General features: G+C 39.3%; 1 long non-coding RNA gene across 1 annotated transcript in view; it reads left to right on the top strand.

Annotated features, from left to right (window-relative positions):
* The window catches only part of LOC128057880 (uncharacterized), a 35,545-nt gene extending 22,503 nt beyond the window's left edge, over nucleotides 1-13,042 (top strand). The window contains exon 3 of the long non-coding RNA XR_008200345.1: nucleotides 12,842-13,042. This is a non-coding gene — a long non-coding RNA (uncharacterized LOC128057880). The remainder of the gene's footprint in view (nucleotides 1-12,841) is intronic.
* Nucleotides 13,043-13,379: the final 337 nt, after the last annotated feature.

The following is a 13,379-nucleotide window of genomic DNA, read 5'->3' as shown; positions in this document are numbered from 1 at the left end:
TCTCCCCATCTAGTCTGGAAAAGCTTTGAAGGGAGGAACCCTACTTTATAAAAGATAAAGATACCAAATAATGAAATTAATTTATATATGTGGCAAATGGAAATCTGTCACATTATAATTATGCATCCTACAGTTTATCTTAAGGCAAGCAAACAAAACAACACATACATGAGTTAATTCTCAGAAATAGCAATTTTATTTCACCAAAACAACAGGCTAAAGTCAGTTTTCCCCTGAGTCCTTTAGGAAAAAATAGAGTATTTATTCCACTATAAAAATTACAAAACATTTACTAAAGTCCCCGTAAGACTAGTGGCTGAAAAATCTGGCTGTCTTCATGTACGCAAAAACCCTTGGTTTTCCTGAAAGTCACTACATGTCTGTGATAACAATTATGGCAACAGATATTAAGGTTTTATTGGGCATGCTTTGAAGTAAATAGGTATTCTGAGCCATCTGGAGTAAAAGAAGATAATCTATGAATTGTGCATTATAAGAATATTAAATATAACTGAAGTAGATTGTTCTTTTATTATTTCAACTTAGGAAACTGAATTCAGAAAATACCTATATTTAGGACACCCTCTGGCCTGGCATTTTACCTTTCTCTTAACCACCAGTGTCCTGGAACCCTGCTCTTAGGCATCTGTTTCCCAAAGCATATTGTATATAACATTGGTGGGCAAGAACAATAGTTTTATTATATATCTAATCACAAACTGGAATCAAGATTGCTGGGAGAAATATCAACAACCTCAGATATGCACATGAAACAACTCAAATGGGAGAAAGTGAAGAGGAACTAAAGAGCCTCTTGATGAGGGTGCAAGAGGAGAGTGAAAAAGCTGGCTTAAAACTCAACGTTCAAAAAACTAAGATGGCATCCGGTCCCATCACTTCGTGGCAAATAGAAGGGGAAAAGGTAGAGGCAGTTACAGATTTCCTTTGCTTGTGCTCTAAAATCATGTGGGATGGTGACTGCAGCCATGAAATTAGAAGATGACTGCTTCTTGGCAGGAAAACTATGACAAACCTAAACTGTGTTAAAAAACAAAGGTCCATATAGTCAAGGCTATGGTCTTTCCAGTAGTCATGTACTGTTGTGAGAGCTGGGCCATAAAGAAGGCAGAGTGGCGAAGAACTGGTGCTTTCGAACTGTGGTATTGAAGACTCTTGAGAGTCCCTGGGACAGCAAGGAAATCAAACCAGTCAACCTTACAGGAAATCAACCCTGAATGCTCATTGGAGGGACTGATGCTGAAGCTGAAACTTGAATGCTTTGGCCACAGCAACTCATTGGAAAAGACCCTGATGCTGGGCAAGATTGAAGGCAAAAAGAAAAGAGGGATGAGATGGTTGGATGGCATCAGTGATGCAATGGTCATGAACTTGAGCAAACTGCAGGAGATGGTGAGTGACAGGGAGGCCTGGTCTGCTGCAGTTCATGGGGTTGTGAAGAGTCGGACACTACCTGATGACTGCATAACAACAAAATATGCCTTAAGTAACAAACTTCAACACAGCTTGATGAAATTTGGTTGAGTCTTTTTCTTTGAAAGGCATTTATAAAAAGCATTCTTAGTGATTTTATTATCTTTTAATGAAACAGTGTCAGACTTTATTTTTTGGGCTCCAAAATCACTACAGATGGTGATTGCAGCCATGAAATGAAAAGACGCTTACTCCTTGGAAGAAAAGTTATGACCAACCTAGATAGCATATTGAAAAGCAAAGACATTACTTTGTCAACAAAGGTCTGTCTAATCAAGGCTATGGTTTTTCCAGTAGTCATGTATGGATGTGAGAGTTCGACTGTGAAGAAAGCTGAGTCCCGAAGAATTGATGCTTCTGAACTGTGGTGTTGGAGAAGACTCTTGAGAGTCCCTTGGACTGCAAGGAGATCCAACCAGTCCATTCTAAAGGAGATCAACCCTCGGTGTTCTTTGGAAGAAATGATGCTAAAGCTGAAACTCCAGTACTTTGGCCACCTCATGCGAAGAGTTGACTCACTGGAAAAGACTCTGATGCTGGGAGGGATTGGGGGCAGGAGGAGAAGGGTATGACAGAGGATGAGATAGCTCGATGGCATCACCGACTCAATGGACATGAGTTTGAGTGAACTCCGGGAGTTGGTGATGGACAGAGAGGCCTGGCGTGCTGCAAATCATGGGGTTGCAAAGAGTCGGACACGACTGAGTGACTGAACTGAACTGAACTGAACTCAATGCTTTAATAGCTAACTTGAAACCATTAGCTGTCTGATGGCATCTAGATGTACTGATCTTTAAATTAGTTCTTCCAAGTTCTTACTTCAGTTCAGTCGCTCAGTCATGTCTGACATTTTTGACTGAAAGACGCCAGGCTTCCCTGTCCATCACCAACTCCCGGAGCTTGCTCAGAATCATGTCCATCGAGTCAGTGATGCCATCCAACCATCTCATCCTCTATCATCCCCTTCTCCTCCTGCCTTTAGTCTTTCCCAGCATCAGGGTCTTTTCCTGTGAGTCAGTTTTTCGCATCAGGTGGCCAAAGGATTGGAGCTTCAGCTTCATCATCAATCCTTCCAATGAATATTCAGGACCAATTTCCTGTAGGATTGACTGATCTCCTTGTTGTCCAAGGGACTGTCAAAAGTCTTCTCTAATACTGCACTTTGAAAGCTTCCAAGTTCTATTATTAAGTAAAAGCAACACCCAGCATCTCTGAAGGATTTCACATTTTACAAAAGTCCTTTCAGATACATTTTATCATTAATCCTTATCACAGTCCTGACTAGTATGCATAATTATTTCCATTTCTTTAATTGTAGACACTGATTCTTGATTACCTGATTTGCATAAAGTATGACAAGTGAATGCAGCACAGACCTTGGATTCAGACTAAACTGAACCAAGTCCACCTACAGGATATTTGGTCATGACGCTGGCAGTCATGATGGTGACAGCCTCTACTCTGGAAAAATAAGCTCAGAGTAAGGTCGGCAGAGATCTCTTCAAGAAAATTAGACATACCAAGGGAACATTTCATGCAGATATGGGCACAATAAAGGACAGAAACGGTATGGACCTAACAGAAGCAGAAGATACTAAAAAGAGGTGGCAAGAATACACAGAAAAACTATACAAAAAAGATCTTCATGACCCAGATAATCATGATGGTGTGATCACCAACCAAGAGCTAGACATCCTGGAATGTGAAGTCAAGTGGGCCTTAGAAAGCATCACTATGAACAAAGCTAGTGGAGGTAATCAAACTCCAGTTGAGCTGTTTCAAATCCTAAAGGATGATGCTGTGAAAGTGCTGCATGCAATATGCCAGCAAATTTGGAAAACTCAGCAGTGGCCAGAGGACTAGAAAAGGTCAGTTTTCATTCCAATCCCAAAGAAAGGCAATGCCAAAGAATGCTCAAACTGTTTCACAATTGCACTTATCTCACACACTAGTAAAGTAATGCTCAAAATTCTCCAAACCAGGCTTCAATAGTACATGAACCGTGAACTTCCAGATGTTCAAACTGGATTTAGAAAAGGCAGAAGAATCAGAGATCAAATTTCCAACATCCACTGGATCATCAAAAAAGCAAGAGAGTTCCAGAAAAAACATTTACTTCTGCTTTATTGACTATGCCAAAGCCTTTGACTGTGTGGATCACAACAAACTGGAAAAATCCTCAAGAGATGGGAATACCAGACCACCTTACCTGCCTCCTGAGAAATCTGTATGCAGCTCAAGAAGGAACAGTTAGAACTGGACATGGAACAAAAGAATGGTTCCAAATTGGGACCAGTATGTCAAGGAAAGGAAAAGGAGTACGGGAAGGAGTACGTCAAGGCTGTATATTGTCACCCTGCTCATTTAACTTATATGCAGAGTACATCATGAGAAATGCTGGGCTGGATGAAGCAAAAACTGGAATCAAGATTAACAGGAGAAATGTCAATAACCTCAGATATGCAGATGACACCACCCTCATGGCAGAAAGCAAAGAACTAAAGAGCCTCTTGATGAGAGTGAAAGAAGAGATTGAAAAAGTTGGCTTAAAACTCAATATTCAGAACACTAAGATCATGGCATCTAGTCCCATCTCTCCATGGCAAATGGAAGGGGAAACTGAGAGAATTTATTTTGGGAGCTCCAAAATCACTGCATGGTAACTGCAGCCATGAAATTAAAAGATGCTTGCTCCTCAGAAGAAAGGTTATCACCAACCTAGACAGCATAATAAAAAGTAGAGACATTACTTTGCTGACAAAGATCCATCTAGTCAATGCTATGGTTTTTCCAGTAGTCATGTATGGATGTGGGAGTTGGACTGTAAAGAAAGCTGAGCACCAAAGAACTGATGCTTTTAAACTGTGGTGTTGGAGAAGACTCTTGAGAGTCCCTTGGACTGCAAGGAAAATCAACCAGTCCATCCTAAAGGAAATCAGTCTTGAATATTCATTGGAAGGACTGATGCTAAAGCTGAAACTCCAATACTTTGGCCACCTGATGCGAAGAACTGACTCATTTGAGAAGACCCTGATGCTGGGAAAGATTGAAGGCAGGAGGAGAAGGGGATGACAGAGGATGAGATGGTTGAATGGCATCACCGACTCAATGGGCATGAGTTTGAGTTAACTCTGGGAGTTGGCGATGGACAGGGAGGCCTGGTGTGCTGGAGTCCATGGGGTCGCAAAGAGTCGGATATGACTGAGCAACTGAACTAAACTGAACTTAAGATGGGCTTTCAGTTTTTAAAAGGTTTTTCCCTCATAAATACTACATTATGAAACATCAGCTGTTTAATATTGTTGTACTTAAAAAATCAAGAGGCTCATCAGGTATGAGAAGAGAATGAGTCTGTGTGTTTTCCTGTATCTAAATTTTACGTGAATAAAACAAGAAGAAAATTATTAATAACCAATAATGCAATGAAGCAAAAGGATATAAATCACAATTATTGATAATAACATAAGCTCCAGAGTAGAGAACCCAGAAAAGACCCACACAGATTTAATCAACTGATCTTTGACAAGGGAACACAAGCAATTCAATGGAGAAATGATAATCTTCTCAACAAATGGTGCTGGAACAATTGGACATCTGCATGGAAAAAATATATAAATCTAGAAATAGACTTTACAGCTTTTGCATAATTAACTCAAGAAGGATCATAGACATAAATTTAAAACACAGAACTATAAAACTCCTAGAGGGTAACATATAAGACAATCTATATGACCTTGAGTTGGGTGATGACTTTTGAGACATAACACCAAAAGCATAATCCAGGAAAAAAAATAGGTAAAAATTCAGAACTTCTGCTCTGTGAATGACACTGTTAAAGAGAATGAAAAGATAAGCTAACAACAACTTGAAAAATATATATCTGATGAAAGACTGATATTTAAAATAGAGACGCTTAGTGTGCAACAGTAAGATAACAACCCAGTTTTAAAATGTCCGAAGAACTTGGACACCAAAGAAAATATACCTTGACAAATTTTCATAAATATATGAAAAGATACCCAACATTATCTTCCAAGGGGTCACAAATTAAGCCAACGATGACATGCAACTACATACCTGTTAGAATGGCTAAAATTCAGAAGTATTGACAGTACTAAATGGTGGTGAGGATATGAAGAAAGAAGAACTCTTTTCCATTAATGATGAGAATGCAAAATGGTAAAGCTTTGGAAGATAGTTTGACAATTTCTTATAAAATGAAACATACTGTTACGATATAATCTTGCAGTTGTGCCCCTCAATATTTACCCAGATGGAAAACTTATGTCCACACAGAAATCTGCATGCAAATGTTTATTTCAGCTTTGTTTGTAATTGCCAAAACTTGGAAGTAACCAAGATATACTTTAGAAGGTGAATGAAATAAGCTGTGGTGCATCCAGACAATGGAATATTATACAGCATTTAAAAGAAATGAGCTAACAAGTCATAAAAAGACATGGAGGAAACATATATGTAGTGCCAAAGGGAAAGAAGGCAATTTGAGAAGGCTACATACATCCTGGAAAAAAAAAAACAATGGAGACAAATGAAAAGATAAGTGGTTGCCAGGAACTCTGGGGGAAAGATAGAGCCATGAATTGGTGGAGCACAGGGGATTTTCAGAGCAGTCAAACTATTCTGTATGACACTATAATGCAAATATATATCATGAAATTTTTGCCAAAATCCATAGACTGTATGACAGAAAGAGTGAACCCTAATGTAAACTGTGGATTTCAATTAATGTGTTAATAGTGACTGATCAATTGCAACAAATGCACCACATTAATGAAAGATGTTGATGATAGGGGAAATAGTGTTGGGATAGGGAAAGAGGGAGACATGGGGTATTTGGGAATGCTGTCCTTTCCACACAGTTTTTCTGTAAACCTAAAATTGGACTAAAAATAAAGCCTATTAATTTAAAAATGCATTTTAAAAACCACATGTAAACCCCCCCCAAAAAAAGAACTCCGTATTTATAAAAAAATGTGAAGGAGGTAGATGAGTTGTAATAATCAAAGGAAATCAGTTTGATTCAAGGCCAGTATGGCCCCACTTTGTACCTCCAGAAGCAAGATAGACTGTTGTTATCATGACCTTAGAATTAGAAAATACACACACACACACACACACACACACACACACACACACACACAAAATGTCCAACTCCCAGGGGAATACAAAAATTATCAAAACTATCATAATTGAATGAATACGTCTTAAGCCCAACTCTTAAGCTCAACTTTAATATTCATTCAAAAATTACAATTGCAGTGGCCTTAAGGAAATATTAATGTTCTCGTGTTTAATTTTGAACTTGCTAACCAAGTTTAAATAAGTTAGAATTTGATTTCTTAAAATACATCATAAACAAGTGAGAAAATTTTCTAGACAATTAATTTTTAAATTAGCTTTTTCCTCATGCCCATTTTCCCTGTAATTTAGCTTTTAAGAACAGAAGGCTATTTGTTAGACTGTTTCAGTATTTATCACTCTTTCATTAGAATTCCCATCCCAAAATATAATGATTATAGAAAAAATTCTCTGAGGATAGTTACCCAGAGCTTTCCCCACCGTAATCCTGTAGGATTTGAAAAAAATTTGAAAAATGTTCTAATCAGTGTATTTTTAGGATATTGTTGGACTCCCAGTGGACCCAAGATCAACTCTATAGCTGTTTTGGTAGTTAGTTATTGTAATATGGTAACCCTGTAACAGATTACATAAAAACAAAAGTTTACCAACAATATCCTTTTGAATTTGTTAGGTCTCAGTGAGACTTTTATTTCTGTTTCATTGTTAAGGTATTTCAGTTGATATACTTTTCATCCCATTTTACATATACAGTACATAATTTCAAACCATGAACATTTATAATACCAAAGTAACTGACTTATGGAAGGAGGAACTTATTATTAATTAACTCAGAAGGAATTAATTATTTTTAAAGCTACAGTACTTCATTGTAAAGATAATAACATTGAAAATGAATGATTTGACGAATAACTGCATTTGATTACAACAGTGCTAGGCACATACATATAAATAGGTAATTGAAGAATGGACGACTGAGTGAGTGAACAAATATGTACTCCTAAATAGGAGCAACCGAGAGGAGCTATCCCACATCCAAGGTCAGGGGCAGCAGCCGAGAGGAGCTACCCCACTCTCAAGTTCAGGGGTGGCGACAGAGAGGAGCTACCCCATGTCCAAGGTAAGGAGCAGTGGCTGCACTTTGCTGGAGCAGCCGTGAAGAGATACACCACGTCCAAGGTAAGAGAAACCCAAATAAGATGGTAGTGCTGAGAGAGGGCATCAGAGGGCAGACAGACTGAAACCACAATCATAGACAACTAGCCAGTCTGATCACATGGACCATAGCTGCCTAATCAATGAAACTAAGCCATGCTATGTGGGGCCACCCAAGACAGACGGGTCATGGTGGAGAGGTCTGAAAGAATATGGTCCACTGGAGAAGGAATGGCAAACCACTTCAGTATTCTTGCCATGAGAACCCCATGAACAGTATGAAAAGGCAAAATGATAGGACACTGAAAGATGAATTCCCCAGGTCAGGAGGTGCCCAATATGCTACTGGAGATCAGTAGAGAAATAACTCCAGAAAAAATAAAGGGATGGAGCCAAAGCAAAAACAACACCCAGCTGTGGATGTGAGTGGTGTTAAAAGCAAGGTCCAATGCTGTAAAGAGCAATATTGCATAGGAACCAGGAATGTTAGGTCCATGACAAGGCAAATTGGAAGTGGTCAAACAGGAGATGGCAAGGGTGAACATCGACATTCTAGGAATCAGCAAACTAAGATGGACTGGAATGGGTGAATTTAACTCAGGTGACCATTATATCTACTACTGTGGATAGGAATACCTTAGAAGAAATGGAATAGCCATCATGGTCAGCAAAAGAGTCTGAAATGCAGTACTTGGATGCAATCTCAAAAACGACAGAATGATCTCTGTTCATTTCCAAGGCAAACCATTCAATATCACAGTACTCCAAGTCTATGCCCCAACCAGTAACGCTGAAGAAGCTGAAGTTGAACGGTTCTATGAAGACCTACAAGACCTTTTAGAACTAACACCCCAAAAAGATGTCCTTTATCATTATAGGGGACTGGGATGCAAAAGTAGGAAGTCAAGAACACCTGGAGTAACAGGCAGATTTGGCCTTGGAGTACAGAATGAGCAGGGCAAAGGCTAATAGAGTTTTGTCAAGAGAATACACTGGTCATAGCAAACACCTTCTTCCAAAAACACAAGAGGAGACTCTACACATGGACATCACCAGATGGTCAACACTGAAATCAGACTGATTATATTCTTTGCAGCCAAAGATGGAGAAGCTCTATACAGTCAGACAAGACCAGGAGCTGACTGTGGCTGGGATCATAATTGCCAAATTCAGACTTAAATTTAAGAAAGTAGGGAAAACCACTAGACCATTCAGGTATGACCTAAATTAAATCCCTTATGATTACACCTATTATATCATACCCATCAAATCCTTATATGATTATGTGGAAGTGACAAATAGATTTAAGGGACTAGATCTGATAGATAGAGTGCCTGATGAACTATGGACAGAAGTTCATGACATTGTACAGGAAACAGGGTTCAAGAACATCCCCAAGAAAAAGAAATGCAAAAAAGCAAAATGGCTGTCTGAGGAGGCCTTACAAATAGCTGTGAAAAGAGAAGCAAAAAGCAAAGGAGAAAAGGAAAGATATAAGCATCTGAATGCAGAGTTCCAAAGAATAGCAAGAAGAGATAAGAAAGCCTTCCTCAGCGATCAATGCAAAGAAATAAAGGAAAACAACAGAATGGGAAAGACTAGAGATCTCTTCAAGAAAATTTAGAGATACCAAGGGAACATTTCATGCAAAGATGGGCTTGATAAAGGACAGAAATGGTACAGGCCTAACAGAAGCAGAAGATATTAAGAAGAGGTGGCAAGAATACACAGAAGAACTATACAAAAAAGATCCTCACGACCAAGATAATCCCAATGGTGTGATCACTCATCTAGAGCCAAACATCCTGGAATGTGAAGTCAAATGGGCCTTAAAAAGCATCACTACAAACAAAGCTAGTGGAGATAATAGAATTCCAGTTGAGCTATTTCAAATCCGAAAAGATGATGCTGTGAAAGTGCTGCATGCAATATGCCAGCAAATTTAGAAAACTCAGCAGTGGCCACAGGACTGGAAAAGGTCAGTTTTCATTCCAATCCCAAAGAAAGGCAATGCCAAAGAATGCTCAAACTACTACACAATTGCACTCACCTCACACACTAGTAAAGTAATGCTCAAAATTCTCCAAGCCAGGCTTCAGCAATATGTGAACGACGGACTTCCAGATGTTCAAGCTGGTTTTAGAAAAAGTAGAGGAACTAGAGATCAAATTGCCAACATCTGCTGGATCATCGAAAAAGCAAGAGAGTTCCAGAAAAACATCTACTTCTGCTTTATTGACTATGCCAATTCCGTTGACTGTGTGGATCAGAAAAAACTGTGGAAAATTCTGAAAGAGATGGGAATACCAGACCACCTGACCTTCATCTTGAGACACCTGTATGCAGGTCAGGAAGCAACAGTTAGACCTGGACATTGAAGGACAGACTGGTTCCAAATAGGAAAAGGAGTACGTCAAGGCTGTATATTGTCACCCTGCTTATTTAACTTCTATGCAGAGTACAACATGAGAAATGCTGGGCTGGAAGAAGCACAAGCTGGAATCAAGATTGCCAGGAGAAATATCAATAACTTAAGATATGCAGATGACACCACTCTTATGGCAGAAAGTGAAGAACTAAAGAGCCTCTTGATGAAAGTGAAAGCAGAGAGTGAAAAAGTTGGCTTAAAGCTCAACATTCAGAAAACGAAGATCATGGCATCTGGTCCCATCACTTCACGGGAAATAGATGGGGAAACAGTGGAAACAGTGGCTGACTTTATATTTTTGGGCTCCAAGATCACTGCAGATAGCAATTGCAACCATGAAATTAAAAGACTTACTCCTTGGAAGGGAAGTTATGACCAACCTAGGCAGCATGTTAAAAAGCAGAGACACTACTTTGCCAAAAAAGGTCCATCTAGTCAAGGCTATGGTTTTTCCAGTAGTCATGTATGGATATGAGAGTTGGACTATAAGGAAAGCTGAGTGCCAAAGAATTGATGCTTTTGAACTGTGGTGTTGAAGAAGACTCTTGAGAGTCCCTTGGACTGCAAAGAGATCCAACCAGTCCATCCTAAAGGAAATCAGTCCTGGGTGTTCATTGTTAAAGCTGAAACTCTAATATTTTGACCCCCTGATGTGAAGAGCTGACTCATTTGAGAAGACCCTGATGCTGGGAAAGATTGAAGGCAGGAGGAGAAGGGGATGACAGGTAATTAGATGATTGAATGGCATCACCAACTCAATGGACATGAGTTTGGGTAAACTCTGGGAGTCGGTGATGGACAGGGAGGCCTGGCGTGCTCTGGATCATGGGGTCACAAAGAGTCAGAACGACTGAGCGACTGAACTGAACTGAAACTTAACAAAACAAGGGGAGATTACTGACATTTATTGAGTATCTACTAGGCAGCGGCATTCTTTGTACATTATCATGAAACACCACAGACAATTCTCATACAAGCAATTAAAGATGAGAAAACTGAGACCAAGACAGGTTAAGCAGATTGTTCAAGGTTACACAGCTATTAAATAGCAAGGTGGAAAGCAAACTTAGAAGTTTTTTGACCCATATTCTCATATTTTATTTGTCCTATATTGCCTTAGAGAGTTGACTATGGAGATGTGAACATTTATGAGTGAATGAATTATGAATTAATGAATGAATGACCATTTATGAATTCTCAAATATCGGTTAAAAAAAGCCTTTTCTTCTCCAAGTTTTTATCTCTGCTCTTTGCCCAGTAAAAAAAGTTTGAATTAAGAATATGCTAATTGTCCGTACATAACCTCAGAGAGCCCTGACTTCTCTCTGGTTCCACACAGCATATGGATGCCAATGTCCAGAGTGCCCTGAGATGGGCCCCCAACCTAACTTCTTTCTAACTAAGCTATGAGAAAGAATTTCATTTTCAAAGAGAAACTTGTTAACCTACATCTATTTCTAGTTGATGTAAAACAAGAACTGGAATCACGTTTCTCATATCTCTAACCTAGTTTCAGCCTCCAACAATTCAAACTTTTCCTGGAAAGGTCAGTATAGTGGGGATGAGCAGAGACTTTTTTCAGCATCACCTCCTCTAACCCACTCCTTTTTGCCCTGAAGGTTTTCTGTGAACTCTATTTTGAGATGACTTTCAAATTTCATTAATTTCATAGAGTTACTGACACCAGAAAGATTGTTTCAGTTGCTTTGTGTTTTCTTTTGCTACTTGAAGTCAATAGAATTTACTTTAGAAAAACTGTCACTGTTCAGTTCAGTTGCTCAGTCGTGTCCGACTCTTTGCGACCCCATGAATCGCAGCACGCCAGGCCTCCCTGTCCATCACCAACCCCCAGAGTTCATTCAGACTCACGTTCATCGAGTCAGTGATGCCATCCAGCCATCTCATCCTCAGTCGTCCCCTTCTCCTCCTGCCCCCAGTCCCTCCCAGCATCAGAGTCTTTTCCAATGAGTCAACTCTTCGCATGAGGTGGCCAAAGTACTGGAGTTTCAGCTTCAGCATCATTCCTTCCAAAGAAATCCCAGGGCTGATCTCCTTTAGAATGGACTGGTTGGAACTCCTTGCAGTCCAAGGGACCCTCAAGAGTCTTCTCCAACACCACAGTTCAAAAGCATCAATTCTTCGGGACTCAGCTTTCTTCACAGTCCAACTCTCACATCCATACATGACCACTGGAAAAATTATAGCCTTGACTAGACGGACCTTTGTTGGAACTGTTAGTAAACTTTAATGATTCATAAACCTAGTGATAGTCATAGATCTATTATAATCCAAATGGGCACATGGAAACAAACATTATTATTGGTGTGAACCTTTGAACCCCGACTAACTCATATGCATTAAGAGTTGACATTATCTGAAGGAATTATCAATGGAAAGAATGTCCTACCGAAGATACTATAGCTGACATTCACATTTGGGACCAAAATGTGCCTTATTTCCCTCTTTTCTTTCAGCACTGGGTGCTTAAGTGGCTTCTTAGTCTTTGCACGGCTTTATTTCAGACTTTTGATGGCTCTAATTGTTGGGTTTGTCCTTCCCTTACATTTTGACAGACAGGCTTTTCTCTGTTTTTATACTTCAGCATCAACCCCTAACCGTGATAAATAATAACCTTGTATGCTCTTTGTTCTCTTTCCTGATGTTTAGGAAAAGGCGCCATTAACCCTTGACGTCCAAGAAAATACACCAATGCATCTATTTCCCTGTTCCAGCCCCACTACAGTGAATTTCAGCAACTTACATCTTCAAAGCATATGCCACTATACCCAAATGTAGATTAATAAAATGTGGCACATACATAGGATGGAAGATTATTTCACCTTAAAATGAATGAAAGTCTGGTATACACTGCACAGTGGATGAACCTTGAAGACATCATACTAAATGAAATAAGCCTGACTCAAAAGGACTAATACTGTAGGATTCCAATTATATGAGGTACTTGGGTGACCAGATTCATAGAGAGAGAAGATAAAATGGTGATTGGAGGAACAGAGCGAAGGAGCTAGTGTTAAATGAGTACAGTTTCAGTTTGGGAAGATACAAAATGTTTAGAAATGAGTGGTGGTGATGGCTGCACAATAATGTGAATGTATTTAATGCTACAAACTGTACACCTAAAAATGGTTGACATGGTAAATTTTATGTTGTATTCACCACAATAAAAAGTAAAAACTTGAAAAAA

This window comes from Budorcas taxicolor, chromosome 12, assembly GCF_023091745.1.
Source record: "Budorcas taxicolor isolate Tak-1 chromosome 12, Takin1.1, whole genome shotgun sequence".
Classification (NCBI taxonomy): Eukaryota; Metazoa; Chordata; class Mammalia; order Artiodactyla; family Bovidae; genus Budorcas; species Budorcas taxicolor.
Note: the sequence above shows the minus strand (reverse complement) of the source record. Positions and strands in the feature narration are given on the sequence as shown.